The sequence below is a fragment of the Pseudopipra pipra genome, chromosome 3 (assembly GCF_036250125.1).
Source record: "Pseudopipra pipra isolate bDixPip1 chromosome 3, bDixPip1.hap1, whole genome shotgun sequence".
NCBI classification, from domain to species: Eukaryota; Metazoa; Chordata; class Aves; order Passeriformes; family Pipridae; genus Pseudopipra; species Pseudopipra pipra.
Window position 1 is genome coordinate 111,335,523 of NC_087551.1, and position 20,228 is coordinate 111,355,750.

The 20,228-nt window shown below is 44.2% G+C and overlaps 1 protein-coding gene across 2 annotated transcripts in view; it reads right to left on the reverse strand.

Annotated features, from left to right (window-relative positions):
• RUNX2 (RUNX family transcription factor 2) overlaps nt 1-20,228 on the reverse strand; it is a 164,683-nt gene that overhangs the window by 46,454 nt on the left and 98,001 nt on the right. The window lies entirely within an intron of this gene.

The window sequence follows — 20,228 nt, forward strand, 5'->3', positions numbered from 1 at the left end:
AATCTTTTTTTGCATGATAATAACGACCAAACTCATTTGCACAATTTAACTTTACAACATGCCACAAAGCTCCAGGCAGAGGCAAGGTGAACATCAGCAAAAATTGCCAACTGAGGCACTGACATGCATCCCGTACCTCAGTTTCCCCCACATCTGAGAAACAAGGAGAAGACAACCCAGACGAAGTGATGATGAGTGGAAATGTTGCTTTTCCTCACTGCTCCCATCTCAGACCACCTTCTGGCTCAGCCTTTCTGACCTGGGGAGAGAGAGGGCTGTTCCCTTCTTTGCTGCATATTCTCAGGATTATCTAAAGCAGGTTGGTTTGGCATTCCTGCCCTGGAGGGAGAGTTGTGTCATTCCCCATGGCAAGGTGTTTTAAGGACAAGCTGGTTGACTCTTGCTCAGTGACAAAGCCATACAAAACTGTCACTAACTCAGATCTTCTGGGGACCCCTTTTTTCCCGCTGGGCAAAATGGGAAAACTCTTGCTCCTGGTCCCAAATAAACCAATAAGACACCAGCTTTTGCACATCATGTGCTTCTCCCCTTCTCTTAGTGCCTGCAGCATGGGCTAACCAATATCACAAATATCTGCTGCTCAACCGCCAGAAATGCTTTTCCACTCAGGAACATCAGCATCCTGCCCATGGTGCAGGCGGAGGAGTTTCAAACATGTAGGGCAGTGATGGTGGCTGAACAAATCACCTCTCTGTCAGCTGAGCCTCCGTAACTGTCTGTGCATGTGCCCCCAGGCCACCTCGGAGGGGAATGAATGGGATTTAGCGTGTTAACATGAATTAATGTGAATTAATTTAGTCAATTAATTCACTGGGGTTTGAGGCTGTGTCGTCTTGCTGTACAAGCCAAGGTGGATTGGAAGCGCTCGTGGATCGTTCCCATCCGTCAGCCAGATGTGAATAGGAACGGTTATGCTGCCAGCATTTGACTGCATGTCTGACCATCCCATCTGCACAACCTGCAGGGTTACACATGCAGACAGGCCCTGAAGAGCAGCTCTACAGAGGTGTTTCAGTAACTGGCCATGACGTGTCAGTCCCCAGATACTTTTGAAGAGATGAACCTTGATATATCAGTGCAGGACGAAGTTTTGGCATACTCTGACAATAGGCACACTCTGAGAGCTCCTTTTTCTGTAAAGATTCATAAAATGAGAGCAAAATCATTGAAACCATAGGAGAAAAGCCCTGATGGAGCTGAACCCGGCCCTTGTTCCATTTTATCTCGAGGGACTGACTCCCAAGCAGATGGCATGCCTGAGATAAACTACATTATTTAAGATTTCTTTGCACAGCAGACACTGCTCTCTGCAGTCACAGGAGATGGTCCTTAGGGTGCTCTTTGCAAATCCTGGCTTGAGGCAAGGGGTCTCTGGAGATCCTCCACCTCCCACAGTGAGCCGGGGGCATTCCCCGCCACAGGCATTGCCAGCTCCCCCAATAAATACCAAAGTCTCCCAAAGTCCCATTGCCTTGCGTCCCATGGCTGTGTCTGATCTGAATGGTTTCCTTTTACACTTCCCCACCACTGCCCATATTCTGCTCTACTTATTGCTTGCTACCTCTCTCGCAAAATTTCCCACCTCCTCTGACCTTGCTACCGCTGCGTCTTGGGTGTTCTGTGTCTGAGGCTGCTTCAGCAGTAGGCTCTGAGTCAATTAATTTTCCAAATCACAGCTAGCTCAGCAAGGCATTCATGAGTGGCAAGGTGGGGAGGCCAGCTGTACACTGGGGGAAAAAAAAAAGTTTAGTTTCCCAATTTAGCCTGACGTGTAGCAGGGGTGGCCAGGAACTGGTGCTGGCTGTGAAGCAAGATAATTTTCCAGGTATGTCAAGAGCGCAGGCACCACACTCAGAGTAAAACAGAAACAAAAGCACCAGCCCTTTCCTCTGTGGCAGGATCAGACCCCCAGCAAAATTACTTCCTACACTGGAAGCTGACATAAGACTCCACACTTCCAGTCAAATAAACACCTCTTCATTTCAGTGGCTATCTGACACGGGTGGAACAGAGGGCAGGGCAAAGCTTTTGGCTCCTTTATATTTTTAATAGCTATGAACACCCTGCTGGTGCTTAAGAAATGTGCTGGTTAATAACTGATGAGCGTTGAAGGCAGCTCGGTGGTTAAGGTGGGCTTTTCAATAGAGACCAGTTCCACCTTTGCCACGGACTCCTGGGGTGATTTGGGGGTCAGTCACTTTGTATAAACAAGTCCCCACAGGGTGAGCTATGGGGGGAGCTCCAACTGAGTCACCTTTGTCATGGTAAGTGTGTTTCTTCAGCCCCCCAGTTCTCTGGGAGCAGGCTGTTCCTCCAGAACAGATGGGATGGGCACATGGTACCCAACACTTGCTGTCGGTACCTGGGTACACATGGGAACAGATGTGGAGCAGAAAGTTCACACCCTTGTTCACCCTGCAGCAATTTTTCATGTCCTCACGCTCCCAGACGAGCACTGGTGTGGTAGTAGCACTGGTAGGTGCGTGCCCACTGCTTAGCACAGGTCGAACCCACAGTGAAGATGTGGCACCACAGCTGCCAAGCTGAGAAGCAAGACCTGATTCAAAAGATATATTGCATTTTCAATCTTTACAATGTTTAACTTTGTTAACTTTCCTGGAGCCGGTTTGGTCCAACCCTGTTGATGTGTGTTGGTGTGCAGACACTTTCATCCACCTCCGTTCCTCTCCCTTAAATAAGGTTAATAGCTCTCTCCTCCCTGCCAGATGAGTTGCAAAGATAAATACATCACATATTGGGTAGCACGCAGACACACGGATAACAGGGTGCAGCTAAATGCTTTGGAAAGATAACAAAATGAATACACTTGGCCACATAAAAAAAAAAGAAAAAGGACCAGGGCCCATTCTTTGGACAAAAGGCCAACAAGCATGGCTTGGCCATGTCCACCGCATTCAATTTAGCCTCCAGATCAGGGTGATCATGTCCAAACTGCCCACTGGGAATGGTCCCTGGCCTGTGCTCACTCCTGAGCTGTGCCAGGCATTTTATGGGAGAGCCCCAGCCAAAAGCTTGCCCAGGCCTCTCCTAACAATTCTGTTAGGGCAAGTCCATGCTAACAACAACAATCAATGTGTCCATTGAACTGTTTAATTTATTAGTATAAATGTCCCCTTTCAGACTGGCTTTCACTATTGAATTTCTTTTCTTTGGATAACCATCTTCATTGTCATCTTTTCATTGCCCATCACAGCTCTGTGCTGTGAACATTCGCAAGAAAATGCAACTTTGTGCTCATATGGCATCAATTATTTCGTGTAATCTCTGCCTTGTCTCCCAGATGGGGCACCTCTTTTCCCCTTCTCCCCACCTCCTTCCTTAATCTAAGGAAGAGTGATTTTCATTAGAGGATCTGAAAACCTCCTGCCCCTGTGTATAAGTTCACCCTCGATCCACCTGATCCCAGAGAGGTGGGTGTAAAACCAGAAGAATTGAGGGATGCCTTAGGGCATAGCAAAAGTCTGTGGCATGCTGGCCCTAGGCAGTGGTGAGGAGCTTTAACTCTGCCCATCTGATTTTGGGAGCCTCAGCTCCCAGCCCAGACCCAGAGCAAGCCAGATCCTTCACACCTGACCATCCACATCATTCTCACTAACCCCAGATGAACAAGTGGCCGGGGGAGGGACGAGGCAAATTTTAACCTGGTTTGCTCCAGTTTTCATGAAATTGCAGTGAGGGTAGAGGTTGGGATGCTGTGCAAGCAGAGGGAGCATCGACCACTGAGTAGGTTGCCTTGTCCCAGTGTCAAGCTGCCTCTTTCATATGGATTTATATATTTATACAGCTCTTCCCTCTCTCCCTGCAAGCTGTTTACCTTTTTTTTTTATATTCAATTGCAAATGTAAACAACCCTTTTTGACAATCTCAGCTCAAATAGAGATGCCTGGGTGGGATTTTCTGAAAGATTTTCAGAAAATTGATTGATTTTTCTCCCTAAGCTGGCATTGGCAACATCTTCCTCTTCAGGGACTGCATCAAGTCCCATCTTCTAGGTGGAAAGTCAAATTCACAAAAACAGCTCTGTTGAGATAGGCCATCCATGAGTGGGACATTTCAAGCTTCTCTGATTTTTCCTGCCAAAGTCCCATCACCTGCTGAGCCCTTTTTCTGCATTCTCTGCTCCCATCCTGCCTCTCCTTACCGTCAAGACCCAGCCTGCCTCCTGAAATCCCCCTCATCTATGGTACCTCTGGCTTATCCTGCATTCCCAGCTTTCAGCAACACAACTCAGTAGCACACACCTGAGTTACATGCCCATGAAAACCCTCACATGAGGCCAGAAACCAGTGCAGGTTGTTAACAGCTATGTTGTGTTAAGGAGGAGGAGGAGCAGATGTGTCCCTATAACAGGTTGTAACATCAATAGGCATAAATTGAGTAGTTATAAGGGGAGCCAAGTCCTGATCAGACTTTATGCTGCTTGTTCCAGACTCTCTGGTGTAAATGTTGGTTTTGGAAGCATTTCCAGTTGACTTCTCTGATGGGGTGGTGTTGGTCATCAGTTCTGTTACAGTACCAGGAAGCCCTAAGGCAGGAGCAGAGCTAGAACTGAGAAAAAATCCCATGAAAATGTCTTCCTATCAGAAACTGTGATTCAAATAGACTTTCACTTTTCTTCTTTTTTTTCTCCTGACAAGGCTTTGATGAAAAAAGACACTTTACTGAAACAAAAGAATTTCTGTCAGAAAAACTCTTTCAGACAGAAAAAGAATTTTGTGTCACACTACAACTGCTCTTTTCTTTGTAATGTATTTGGGTAACTCTAATTTCCTAATGTCTCAGTAGTAGTGTAAATATAACACAGCAGAGAAATGAAGTCATTTGATACTGTGGCAAGATGTTGAATAAGATCTGGTAGAAGTAGATGAAATAGGCTATTTATTTATTGTACATAATTTCATTTAAAAAACCCCCAAAACATTAAAAGCAGTTGTTAGCACAAACAGCAGAGCTTATCTTATTCCTTAAATCAGACTCTACCCTTTTGATGATGTCATATAACAGTTTGACTCTGACATGTCCTATTGGCATTTCCTGCTAAATGGAAATAATAGGAGCGTGGGTTTTGCTGAGCACTTCCTCCACACACACGTAGACACGTGTTTCTCCTCCTACCTCCCCACTGTCTGTAATCACTGCTCTGATGAAGTGTGACCAATCCAGAAGAAAAATACGACGTGGGATGGTGGAATCACTAGAAAATCATAATTTATTTTCCACCCAGAAGAATCCTTTTTGTTACTGTTCTTTGATAAACCATGATTTGTGCTCTTGTCAGAAGCCTCAACAATGGTAAACTGTGCCTTTTCATCACTCGAGCGCTTCTGCTCTCAGTCTCTTGGCTATAAATAGGGAAGTCTTTGTTCTGGCCCTTTTGGATCACAGCTACAAACACGACCCATGGAGGACACTCCAGCCTTTCCATCCTTCTCAGTTGCTCTCCCGTGAAAAAGCAGCCACACAAACAAACAGGCTGCTCTGTTTGGACTTTCTCTTAAGTCGCAATTTCTTCCACTAAATGTTTATGCATTCCAAAGTCAAGTGACTTGCCTTGCATCTTGGGAACCCAGCGCTGGGGATTTGTGTGACTTTCAAGATTTGGAGATGTGTATTTAATGAGCTTAGTTAACAAGTTAATTAGCATGGTTTTGGTTTTTTTCTTCAAAGCTAAACTTTTGCTAAAATCAAAACACAACTAGCATTTATTTTGGTGTTAATGGGAACATTTTCATAAAATCCAAAATTTAGAGCCAGTAGAAGGATCCTTGCTCAGCACATTTTCAGGAGAAGAGCTTGATGCAAGGCTCTTTACAAAGTCACAGGAATTTTTCCCTCTGTTTCAGCAAGTTTGGAGTCAGCTGCTCAATTTAGGTGTAAACTGTAGAAGAGAGGGCAGTCTCCCACTTAGGGTCCCAAGTATCATGAAGCCTGACCTGGAGAGTCTGTCTCTAGGATTCAAAGTCAAAGACTATGTTACTGGTACCTTCAGTACCCGTCATCCCAGCACTGAATGATGGGCTGAGAGCAGAAGGAGCTCCTGAGAATCCTGATGCCTGGTCATGGCTGGCTTGGCCCAAGACTGAATCACAGAGCAAGAGGCAAGTAATCTGTTCTTTACAAGTGCCTTCACTGCCTGGCCAGCCTCCTCAGTGACTCATGGGTGAAGCTTCTCCCTGACTTGCTTTTATTTCTCTTTCAGCTCAGCCTTTTTCTCTTTTTTTTTTTTTTTTTTTTTTTTTGAGTACAAATGAACTAAATTCTCCAAACTCATCTGCATTGCTATCAGACATTGCTTTCTTAAAAAACTTGGCATCATTTCTGAAGTTTCCCTATGTACACTTTCCTGTTCATGTATTTCCGTCATCCAGGTATCATCACTCAATAACCATACTGTGGCTGTAATGCTTTTCACATGGAAGGAATTGTGTTTTATTGATGGCAAATGTTGTAATGCACTTTCATGTCAAGATGAAAATCTGAAAAAGAAACTTTTTATAGTGTATGCTACATGAAACCTCTACACTGAACCAGGCTGGGGAGAGAATATGTTCCAGTACACATGTGCTGTGACTATATATAGTATATTAAACAGTCCTGGCATGCAGAAATGGGCACAAAATCATATGTGTGCTGCAAAAATTTTAGCATGGGCACAATCAAATAGCACTCTCCCAAGCCATTTCTGGGCACAGATCACATGTTAGTAAAGCCAAGGAACACTCTGAATAGGCATTTTGGAGGTGGCTGTTCCCTTGCAGGGGCTAAGGGTATTATGGATCTGATGAAAAAAAAGCCAAGTGGCTTCAGGACCAGAGTCTGAGCCCAGGCACTGTTTGGTTCATGCTATTACAGTGATCAAGCCTCCCACAGCCATGGGCAAAGATATCTCAGGGACATCATTTTACTAGCTGTCACTTGATTGCTATGATCACAATGGGACCAAACTCTTGGTCACTTTGATGATCGTTTATTCGTCAAGGAGTCAAAGCCCCACAACCTCCCAGTGAGGGGGCTGGAGCAACCTGCTCCTCAGGGGCCAACCTGCTTTCACAGAGGGGACAGCTGCTCCATGTGCAGTGGGAGAGGAATGCCAGAGCCTATGTGCCCCCTGCTGGGTTCTTAGCCCAGAGGGAAATCAGGACAACAATATTAAAAAAAAAAAAAAATCTGTCAGTAAAATAAGCCAGTTTTTCCTGGGGGCTGCAGGGATCAGTGTCTGCAGCATTTGGAGGTTGGAGCATATGCAAGGTCAGCCTGGATGCAGAACCAGCTGTGAGGAATCACTGGTTCCCCAAAATCAGAGAGTTTCCTCTTCCAGCATCTCCACCAGCACTGCCCCAGCTCATTTCTGAGCACAGATGGAGAAAAAGCTTTTTCTGGAAGGCACATGTGCTGCCTTGGATGATGGGGACCCGGGTGTGCAGCACAGCCGGAGAACACAGATCGCTGCTTGGCATCAAGGTGCCGACTGCACGGCACAGCTGGGGACAGCAGTGCCTCTAGGCAGTCATTACCCCACATCCAGAGTGTCTCTTTGTGCAGCTGATTAATGTTTTTCCTCACACTGTTTATGGAAACATGCAGCCTGGCCAGAGACCTTGGTTGGGTGCCACCTGCACCCAAGCCACGGTTCTTGGTATTGCCAGCACATTCCCCTCATTAATTTTTAGGTTCTCTGACTCTGTGAATGATGTGGCTGAAATGCAGAAGGCCCAACCTCAGACTGTTTTTGTCTCTGTTCAAACCTCACTTCCACCTGCCATTGGATCCCCTCCAACTGCCCCAACATGAGTGAGGGTTAAAGTCCTGGAGGAATTTTAGCCCCGTGGGAGCAGGACACCTCTTCAGAAAAACTTGCTGGGTGGTTTCCAACTTTTTTTTTTTGAAAAGGCAAAATGTTTAGCTACACCTTGGGAAAGCATCCAAGTCTATGACTGCTTGCCTGAAGGAGCCTTGAAGCTTTTTCAAGGTCAGATTGTCTCCCCATCTCAGTCACCATTTGTGTGGTGATATTAGTGAATTTGCATCTGATTTATGTACCAGAAAAACAAGATTACCACCCCTCTAAAACACAGGAGGAATGGCCTTCTCCTTCTTTCTTATTTGATTCTTGGAGCATTTTTTTGTTTGTCCCTAAGAGGAAAACTATGAAACACAACCCAACGCCCAGCAGCTAATGGGTCAGGTCTCAGGTCTTGCTTACTCCTGTCAGTCACTGACACCAATTCAAAGTCTTTCAATATTAATAGTGAGATTAACTTCTGTAGTAGTGCGTGGAAATAACAATTTTTTGTAAAAATATGACCCTTCTATTAAAAAATACAGCTGTCTCACTATTTTTGAGGACAGCAATCAATTCAATGAACCGAAAAATGATTTGGACTTCAACACCAGGACATGAGGTACATGAAATCTGTTGGTAGATTGGCTCTAGAGCCACAGTGTTTTGCACCTCTTCATGACCCAGGTCCCAGGGCAAATGCTTCTGGGCTTTCTTTGCAGTCAGGGAGGAGAAATATGCTTTTAAAGTATCTCATCCTAAAGTGGGCAACTAATCTGGTTCAGATCAAAGCACAGCTTTCCCTCTCCTGACTATAAAGGGAGTGAACATAGTGTAACTAACCTATATGTGGAAGTCTGTCCTGGTTTAGGTGAAGTAATCCCTATCTTGCCACTTTGGGCTCCAGCTCTGATCCATTTGCAACTGTTCTTCCCAAACAGCTCATCCCCACTTTGGCCTGGGTTTTGAGGGGGATGGCTGCTATGTGTAAGCATTAATTAGTCAGGTCCTGGAAAGATTCACACTTGGCAAAACCAAGATGGAAATGCACTCCTGTCTCCTCCCAGGGGCACATCACTGTTGGTACACTAGCTCCCTTTCTGCTTTATTTTCTTCCAGGCTTCATAAATTTCACTCTCCTTTCTGTAGCCCAGCATCAGGACATGTGAATTCTCCCATTTGCTCACCCAGAAGGGAAAACTCAGATTCCCACAAGCTCAGCTTTGCTAAGGCAAATGAACTCTGTGAGTTAGGAGGTCAGTGCACGAGGGTGGGTGTAGGGGTAGAAGCCAGAAGTGCAAAGGACAGGCCAAAAGGACCCCAAAGTGTTCAAACACCCAGACAAGTAATCCTGATAAGGGAAAAATCTTCTGCAAACAACCAGCCGAGCCAGGAGGAAAGATTTACTCTCACTCTGTATTATTTTTCTATCTAGGAACCTTGGCTACAGCAAAACCCTTTAGAAAACAGCAAAACCTATGTTACAGTTGTTTTTCGTGGATGGAAAGAGAGAACCCTTTTCTCTGAAAACACCCCACCCGAGGTTCCTGGAAGAGGCTGAAGTCTCTGGTTTCTACAGTGGCTGCCTCTTACTGAGGGCTCAGGCTGGTGTATGACTCCAACTTTAGCTCTGGCCTACAGAAGATGTGAGGAATAACCTCAGGAGTAGGGCAGGTAGTGAGTGCATGGATGCACAATGTGGTTGTTGATGGTCCAGGAATATCACATTCCCAAGGATATGGAAAATGGGAACTCAAATTGTTTTAAATGGAGCATCTTCCCATCTTGCTTCCACACTGCTAGGACTTCTCTCTTTAAATCTCTATTATCTCCTTTTCTGGTTTCTAGGGCTTGACTGAGAAGAGTCATTCTCTCCTTTTTTTTAGATGTTTATGTTTAACATCCTGAGTTTATTCATAGAGCAACAAGCCTGCCTTTCAAAATCAAGGCTAAATCTAGGTCAAATCTGATAAACATTTTGTCCTTTGCTCTGCAGACTCAGAGGGCTCAGGTACATGATTGTGTCACTGCAGCTCAATGAGTGACAACACGTCAGCTTCACCACACCAACAGTCCATGAACACTGAGCCCCAAAGGTGAGGCCAAACACATCAGCTTGAAACCTCTTTCACTGGGTTTTCTGCAAATGTACTTTACCTCACATTTAACAACAGTTACCACTTGAGTTCCAGAATTTCAGTGTTTGTGAGAGCAAAGGCTCATCACAAACTTATAGTTTTCTACACAAGAATATTTCTAGAAGTATTTAAAAGGGGCTGTAGTACAGCATGTCTTGATTGTCCTCTTTGCTGCACAATAAAGGTGGCATCCAAACTTATGCTTGGACAGAAACATCTTTGCTATCTGGAGAGACAGGAGTTCTGAAATTACTGAGCTTCACTGACTGACCACATGAGTGAAAAGCTACAGGCAGACAGATAGACAGACATTGCCCTTGTGCACACATATGGCACAATCCCAGCAGTTCCATCTCATTCCAACGGGGGCTGAAAATCAAACATCCCCAAAAGTCTAAGTTACATCCTTATACTGAAAGAAGGACACACTTAAAAAGTCACTCATTTTATCTACCTTGGCTTCATGTTCATTGAGCTCCCTTATTCATGGAACAGCTCAAAGCGGCAGCAGCTGTTCGTAGGAGTTGCTTCCAAACACATCAAACAAAGTAGTCACAGAATCACAGAATCATTAAGGTTGGAAAAGGCCTCCAAGATCATTGAGTCCAACCATTAACTCAGCACTGCCAAGGCCACCACTAAACCATGTCCTCAGGTGCCACACCTACATGTCTTTTAAATACCTCTAGGGATGGTGACCCAACCACTTCTCTGGGCAGTCTGTCCCAGTGCCTAAACACCCTTTATGTGAAGAAAATATTCCTAATATCCAATCTAAAACTTCTCTGACACAACTTAAAGACATTTCTTCTTGTGCTGTCACTTGTTACATGGGAGAAGGGACCAACCCCCACCTGTCTACAATCTCCTGTGAGGGAGTTGTAGAGAGTGATAAGGTCCCCCCTGGAGCCTCCTTTTCTCCAGGCTGAGCCTCCTCACAGCTTCCTCAGCTGTTACTCATCAGATTTGTGCTTCAGACTCTTCCCCAGCTCTATTGCCCTTCTCTGGACTCACTCCAGCATCTTAATGTCTTTCTTGAATTGAGGGGACCAAAACTGAACTCAGGATTCGAGGTGAGGCCTCAGCAGTGCCCAGCACAGGGGCATGGTCACTGCCCTGGTCCTGCTGCCACACTATTGCTGACACAGGCCAGGTGCCATTGGCCTTCTTGGCCACCTGGGCACACACTGCAGTCAGGATGCGACAGCACAGATGAAATCAGAGCAACTAAAATGCAAATAATGAAACTAGATTCATGTGGTCTAGCCCTTTTCCTCTGCTATCTTCAGCACTTTTGCAACACTGCGGCGATGGCTGATGAGAAAACAGAGGATCAAAGTGTCAAGAAAACAGGGGTTGTTTTCTTTGCATTAAATATGAAAAGAAACATTTCCCAGCTTTCTCATGACTTAGCCCAACCTAGTGAGTGGCTAAACATTGCTCAGGTGTGACTAAGAGGTGCTGGCTGCACAACGTCTGTACAACAACGTATCGCATCCATTAGTATGTTTCAAAGCCTGGGACACCTCATTTTCCCTGGATGGTCTGCTTTTCTGCCTTGAGCAACAGCTTATGTACCATTTCTTTCACTCCAGGAAAAAAAAAAAAAGAAAGAACAACAACACAAAATAAAACTTCAACAAAGCACTTGTCAATAAGGACCAATGCACCAGTTATGTCCTTGTAAGATGAAGACCAATGGAAGATGCCTCTGAGAGCTGAAATTCATAATTGTACTAGAGGGCAATCATTATGGATATAATAGAAATATTGCTTTTATGGCACTTAATCTTTTCCCTCATCTCTCCCACTGCAAGGTCCCTCTCTGCTCCACTATCTGTCAGATAATTTATAAGATTACAGTGAATTTACCCAGTTTCTCCAGTTTCTTTTTTTTATTATTTATAGTCTTAAAATTACTTAGCCAAGAACTTGTCATTTTTTCCAGCTATGTTGAACAGTCTAGCAAAGATATTGCTTCATCTCACTTTTATCCAGAAAATTGATCTCTAACACCAGGAGTATCAAGCACTGGAGTTTACAGAGGGGCAGTGGGTTATGTCAGAGTCTGAATGACCAAACCACTGACCAAAGAAGAATAAGCCTTCCCCCCATCTTCTGAAGTCTTCAAAACTATATGGAAACCTCCAGTCCAATCATACACACAATTTTGGGGCCAGGGAGTAAGGTCTAGCTGGGATTCTGGACACAGGGGCATCCCACAGCACTGCAGCAACAAAGTACTGTACAAATTAAGTACTGTCGGCATCACCACTACTTAATTATCCAGATGACCTTCAAATCCATGGATCTAGAGGCCAAAATTCTTGGTTTTCCTAGGAAACAGAAATCCTCTCTGCACAGAGAATGGGTTTTCCCACGCAAAAACAGAGGTCAGTCCCACCTTTTCATCAGTATTCTCTTCACTTTCTGTTTATCCTGGGAGGGCCAATTTGCCCTGGTCACACAAACACATTCTCAAATACCCCCGGTACGAGGTGCTGATCCACTCACATGCACAGAAAACAAAAATCCCCAAAGCCTAGAGGTGCATTTTACGTTGCTTCTCCGAGAAAGGAAGCTGGAATTTTTTTACGTGACATTTTTAAGTATTCAGGTATCATATAAGTACTACAATAGTGTATAAATACATATATTGGGGGAAAAAGATCAATAAGCTACTGGCTCTCATCTTTAAATATACGGTGGAGGATATCCCTTCCAACATCCAGCTTCAGTTTCTGATTTAACAGCCTGTGTAACACTTATTATATAGTCTGTGAAACCTTTTTATGGCAATTTAGGGATTAAAATCCTGCTTTAGGAATGAGTTAGATGTGCTAGGAGGCAAGGGCATTCAAGGCTCTGCTTCCCACTGTTACCTTTGCCTAAAACACTCAAGTGGCTACAACTGGAAAACCAGCAGGATTCAATTCTACCATTTATCACCTGAAGAAAATCATTCCTTTGTATATCCTGCTAATAATGTTTTCAAACCCTTACTGTGAACCCAAAGAGGGAAAAGTAGAGTTAACAACTGTAGCAACTGTGGCAAAAAAAATTTCTCAGACTGCAACCTTTCTTTTCTTTTTAATTGGGGTTGTGACTGTGATTGTATTGGGATTGGGATTGACTCGTTAAGGAGAAATGTATCTCCTGACAAGGTACTTGTCTTTTCCACAGAAATGGCATCACAGCCTTTGAATTCTTTGAGATTTTCCTCATCACAAATATTAACAAATGTGTACGTATTTTATGAAGAAATACTGATTTCTTAACAAAAGCTGTAAAGCAGCCAAAACCCCTTGAAAGAAAAACAGCAACTGCATTTTAAGCTAAAAGAAGCAACTAAATATACCAGGAACTGCAGGATTCATAGTAAGATCAATTCCCCTGTTCCATATATATTTTTACCCATTCCTGATAATATTTCTTGTTGAACAACATTGACTTAACAAGGTGGTAAATGCAGATGCCAATTCATAATCATATTCACCTTCATATCCCATATTTTGACCAGTGTCTTTCTGAAGAATTACATAACTTTTATTAAGCATTCATCTATTCTGGACACTTGAGAAGAGAATAGGTTTAAGAAAACATTCTCAGAAGTGAACTTCTCATTTTGGGAGACAGCTGCAAATTTTGTTGCCCCCTTTCTCGTATTGCATATGGGCGTGGGTGTGTTTCTGAGCTTCACATCTTCCTTCTTTGAGGTTTGTTTTTTTATTTGCAGTTGTTGTGGCAAAGAAGAACTGAAGAAATGACTTTGACACTTCATCTGCAAGACTTCAGGTCTGTGGTCATTCTCATCTCTAACACAGGACCTTTGCAAATTCAGTATTATCCTTTTCTCTGTTGGTGCACATTTTCACATGTCTTGAGGGACAAGGGGCACTAGACAAGTTGCTACAATTTTCTCTCATTTTGGTCCACAACACCAATGGGGCTGAAAGGACACAATGGGGTCAGAGAAGCCCTACATGTACCAGTGATTAACTCAGTTACACTCCTGGGGAAGGGATGGATCAGCTCTCATGGGTCAGGTTTTGGTTTGTAATTAAAATACTTTAACACAGCAGTAACTGAAATGCCAAAGGGCCAACAATGACATTAAATCTGGCAGCGACTTCAGCACATCTACAGTTCCTCAAAGCACAAACTGGATCTGATTTTAACTTTGCTTTTTGACAGAAAGCAAGACTCAAATGTAAGATCTGAACACTGACCTTAGGTGTTCACACTTTCTGGGGGAACTGGAAGAGGGGGTGACTTCAGGGCCCTACTACTTCCCGTGGAAAGCCAGGATCTGAGCATGGAGATTTGCCTCTGAGAGGACTTGTGTTTATCGTGTGCATTTATCCATCTCCACCAGGGTTTCAGCCCTCAGCCCCTCTGGGATGGGCACAAGCCCCCACTGACTTCACCTGAACAGCCTCGGGGAGGTGCTATCTCATGTGAACCACAGTCTGTTCAAGTGCCAGCAGTTTGTGTTTTCCTGTCTCTAGGTTGTCATGCTGCAGATGACCTAAATTCTCTCTGTATTTTTTCTTTTCTCCAGATGGTGAGACCTGATACAGGCAGGTGTCTCTGAGCAGGCCATTGCCCCAGCATGGAGAACATGCCACAGGTAGAAGATTCTATGTCCATCCTTCATCACAGGCACTGCCAACACAGTGGGAGCAGGGTCTGTCCCTCTATGCCACACACACCTGGATCTGTAAATCCACGGTAACCAGGTAATGCTGCAGTTCATCAGCACGTTATCTGTTGGTATTTTCCATCATGGAGGAGCTGGTGAGCTGCTCCAGGACAGATGCCCACAATAAACAAAATGCCAGTCTTAACATGACCATGCCCCAAAAAGTATCTTTTATAAACAAATGCACTGCACAGAAAAAATATATGACCCTGTGCCCTGTTAAATGGAGCAACCAAAATGAGTTCCTAGTTGTAAACTTATGAAAATAGCAATTGGGGGGATCCTCTTGGTCAGGCGGAGACAGGGAGGTTTGAAACAGCACGTACCAAACCTTCTCTCGCTGGCAAGGAAAAGGGTTACACAAGTTCTCCATAAACATCTTTATCTGCAGTCATTAGCCAGCAATCCTAAACATTGGATGAGGTCTCCCTCGATGTTTCACAATGGGTTTTTTTCTGGTTTCTAGGAACTGTTTTCGAGGACTGCCATTTAGCATATGAGAAAAACATGTGACCATGATACACAGTTTCTTTTTTTGCCCCATTACACAAATGCAATATCACATCACCATGTACCCTCCTTTCTCTAACACTTTCCATCCAATACCTGTAAGCATACTACAAACATGAGTGATCTTACTTTGAGTTCAAAGATCCCTGCCCCAACGGAAATACAGTTTCTGGGCTGAACATAAGGAAAAGATGATTGAAGGGGTAGTGTGGGGAGAGGCAGAAGCATCTTCCTTAATGCCCAATATAATGCCTTATAAAACTCCAATCCTGTCTTTATCTAGGACTTTGAATTAGTCTCTTCCAGACTAATAAAAAAGACTGAGAACAAAAACAGGGCAGAAGGGAAAGTACAAAAAAAGATGGAACAAAAATGCCATTTTATACCACTGGCCCCAACTCAGCATGAACCATTTTCTATGGCAAGGAGTAAGTCAAGCAAATTCCTGGTTGCCTGATACTTTCTACAGCTCCACAAAAGCTGTGAATTTTGCAGTTCTTTAAAACAGAGGGGGAAATCCCTTCCAGCACTGCTCCAAACTCCCATGTGGTGCAGGAATTGCTGCTCCACTCACGGCGACAGATCAGCAAAGGGACAGAAGCACAGGCTGGATTTTCAGTCCCGACTTTGAGATGCAGCTGCCAAGCGGTGTTGCAAAGACAGACCTCTGGAGGTTTCTCATACTTTTTTTGGCTTATCCTCCTGGTGTATTCATCTTAACAGAAATCAGCTGTTCTCCTTCTCACTTATACAGTATTTGCAGGAGAGACTTCAGCATCTGGCCTGGCTATTATTAAAAGATGAGAACATCTTGCTCTTTAAGGAGAACACCACTACTGGTAATAAACGGACAAAGATCCTTTGCATCCAGGTTTCCCAAGATCAGTCTGGATTATTTGGGTTTTTTATCCCTTCTGTTGCAGTCTTTCTTTCCTATTTCCTCATATTTGCTAACCAGCCTCGCACACCCTGGAGCAGGAATAAAAATTGTGCTTTCCTGGGAGAAGCTGTCTCACAGCATTTGGAAGTAACAGCATCATTTTCAGCTACCAAGGACTTCTTTTTCCAACTGCGGAAATCAAAAAGTAAACAAGCTGGGGGGGTGGAGGGGGTGAGGGGAGTGGGAGGGGGGTTGAGGAGCTGCCTTTGTGTTTAGGGTTCGACTTTATTTTTAATAGTGCTCTAAAGTCACAGTCTGTAGGAACAGCTACAGCCTTCCAGCACCTAAAGGGGCTATTAGAGGGCTGGAGAGGGACTTTTGACAAGGGCCTGGAGAGACAGAACAAGGGGGAATGGCTTTAAATTGAAAGAAGGCAAGATAGATTAGATATTAGGAAGAAATTCTTCCCTGTGAGGGTGGTGAGGTCCTGGCACAGGTTGCCCAGAGAAGCTGTGGCTGCCCCATCCCTGGAAATGTTCAAGTCTGGGCTGGACAGGGCTTGGAGCAACATGATCTAGCAGAAGGTGTCCCTACCCATGGCAGGGGTTTGGAACAAGATGGTCTTTAAGGCCTCTTCCTATCTAAACCATTCTGTGATTCTCTGAATACAAATGAAGGAGAAAGGAGAGGTCACCTAGCACTGGAGTCCTATAGATGTGCAACAAGGTTTTAAACCCTTATTGCACCTCTTGTGTCCAAAGCCAAAGGCAGGGACAAACCCAATCCCTAAACCAGAAGTTGGGGAAAAAGTTACCATCTGCACTTTGAAAGGCTGGGGGGTGGATATTAGGGGAAGGTTGGGGATGCTGAAATCCCGGCTCCATCTCCACACTTAGAAGATACCAAGACTTGCTGGGCACAGCCTTGCTGAGAGGATCTGGTGCCAGTGGTACTGCATTGAGCCTCCCTTGGACTGGGAGACCAACTGAGACTCCTTCCAACCAGCACTTCAGTGACCCTTCATTGATAACACCCACACTTACGGGTAGGAAAACGCTGGCGTCCAAAACCGCGGGGCTATTAATAGAGGGACTTCAGCTGATCTCCACTGGTGTAATCACCAGCTGAATTTGGCCTCGTGGTAAACATTAATCACTGGCAAGTTGCTGCAGCATATCAGCTTTAACATGGGTTGTTTGCTTTTCTCTAAGTGTTGGGACATCCCACAAAGCTCCAGCTGCTTGTCCCGAGCGAGCTGCTGGGAGGGAACGGCCAAGGGCTGCCTCCACGGATTGCAGCGATCTCTGCTTTTTTTCCTGCCCCACCACAAATTCAGAGTAAATCTGTTGAGACAGCACAACTTGGCCTTAACTCCACATTGTTATTTGACCAGATCAGCAGTCTGGAAACTGGGTCAATTTTTCTAAACATGTGGTTTAGAAATGTGCTGTTTCAAAGGACACTATCCAATGGCGTGAGACCAAACATTGGATTTGTAGTGAAAAAAAGCTAAACAACAACAACAACAACAAAAGTCCAAAGCTCTCTGTAAACACTGAGTCCATGGGACACCCTGACAAAGTAGGGAAATAATAAATTCCCTGATCTATATTTAGGGAAACTGAGGCATAAGGAGTCCCAAGTCATTTGGAGAATCATAGATGATGCTGAAATTTCCCAGCTACAGAAGTAAAACTAATTTGTCTCATCTTTACAAGTTCTTAAAATATACCTATAGGGATTTTTTTTATTCTCTCACATAACTGCAGTAGGGAAATTCAAGTCTGCTTGTTATTTAGGTAACACAGTCAACACAAGAAATGTAGGTTGCATTTACCCTAAGTAAAATATGCAATAAATGTGCATGAGAGTAGCAAGGCAGGCCTGAGAACTTCAATTTTAAATTATGTTGTGGGTCCCAAGTTACTGCATCAGATCATCAGAAGCTTTTGGAAGTTTGGGCTTTGCTCTCTTTGTATCTCACAGCCTTATCCACTAGTGAGGCCAACAGTTTCCTATTCCCAGTGGGGTAAATGCTGAGGTCCCCCCCTCCAAAGATATACAAGTATCACAAAGAATCCTCATGGGAACAGCTCCATTCATCCCAGACTGACATTGCACCAGAAGATCTACAGGGAAAAGATAATCACAGAAGGCCCAAGTTAAATATTTAATTTTTTTTTTTGCTTTAAGCTTGTGCTAAAACTTTTGTTGAAGATGTTGAGCAGAAATTCTCAACCTGCTCCCAGTATTTTAACTTCCATGGTCGTCTGCATCACCTGTCCAAGGATTATGGGTTTCTAGTGGATTTGCTTATTACTTTTAACCCACCTAACAAATGTTTCTGAGGAATAACAATCTTAGTCTGTCCTCTGCAAGCATTCAGCTGAGTGGTGAGTGCCTGAGCTGGACACCCTCACTACAGCCCTACCCAAATATATGATCCAGTGTGTCCTCCCCTCCATGCTGCAGAGCTGCTGTGACTTAGGCAGAATATTGTCCATCCATGAGCAGTAACTCAAGGGAGGCATTTCACCCCAAAATATCGATTCATTTCCTCCTGACCGGGCAGAAGGGAACTAGATAGTTCATATCAGTCCTTAGATATATAACTGAAGTTATTTCCTCCTTTTCCCCAGTAAACTGCTTGATGAAATTTTTAATTGGTGCCAGCAAAGGGCTTGATCAGACCCTGCTCCTTCTCACCCCCACCTCTCCCCAAGAGCTTGCTTTAGGCACAAAAACAGGCCTGCTCTGAGCCCCTCTGGTGTTGCTCACAGCCACAGGAAATTAGAAAGTTAAAACCAAGGCCAGCAGAGAGAGGCAGTGCAGGACTGTGTGGGACCAGCAAGGTCTGACTCCAGTCATCCAAAGCTGATGTTCAGCACTCACAACCCAAAACACAGAAGATATTTACTGACACCAAAAAGATGGGGAAGAGAACAGTCATCACCACTTGCAGGAAATGTCTCTAAATCTTCTCTCCTAAAGTGCTTTGAGTTTTATCTCCCCCCACTGCTCCACATATCTCTGTAAGGGGCTGTCCTCCGTGTTGGCCAGTGGCGGTCATTTTGCCTCGAGTGTTTGGTTTCTGGCTAAGGCAAGAGAGTCACCTTCACAAGCTACAGAAGGGTAAATGAAGCAAAAAATCAAAAGCAACATCCCCAGTATGATACTTGACAGGAACTGCTGTACTGGATCAGGGGATGGTTTGGCTCTTCCAGCCCTTTTTCTGACTATGACTGCTGTAGACATCCCAGAGAAATGTGCCAGAAACCAACAAAAATTGATCTTTAAGGTCCCTTTCAACCCAAACCATTCTATGATTCTGTGAAAAGACAGAGGGATCACTGTAACTCCTCAATAACCTGCCTATGCACGAATTTAATCCTGTCCAACCACTTTATTCAGATTGCATTTAACTGAATATTTGCTCTCCATACAGTCATGCAAGCACTTTTTATCTCAGACAGCAACCTGTAGCAGGCAGCTCCCAGCCTGCCTTACAGGGCCATGGGATAATTAGGAAGGAACCATGGGAGGTCTCCAGCCCAATCTCCTGCTCAAGCGTCCTCAATTCCTGGGGTCAGACCAGGTTGCTCCATGTTTTATGCAGTTGGGTCCTGTCCTTCCAAGGACAGAAGTGTCACAATCTCTCAAGGCCCCTGTTCCATCACTCCATCACACAAAATGAAGAAAAATTGTTTATTTTCATAGATGAGAATCTGGATTAAGTGATCGTGAAAGGAAGAATAGCTAAATTAATCTGTGTGCCAGAGGGAAACAGAAAGTCTTAGCACTAATGTTTGTAGCACAAGTCTCCCAGAAAAAAAATTATAGAGTAACTACATCACCAAGTGTTGATTGGTTTGCTTGGTTCCTCACTCTTGGATCAAGCTTCCCTAAAATCAGGACTCAGATTATGAATTGGAATGAAAACACTCTTGAAGACCCTCAAATATTATTGCAAGGTTAAAACACCACATAACAAATGTGTAGGTCCATGGTAAAGCCAATAGAGCTCCCAAAATCAGTATCACTGACATTTAGACTCCAGAGACAAAGGTTCTTGAAATGATCAGAACCTCACACCTCTCTTTGCTACTATTTCTCTTTTGCAGACTCAAGAAATAGCTAAGAAGGACAAGAACTTACTATGAGATCAGGAACAAGCTT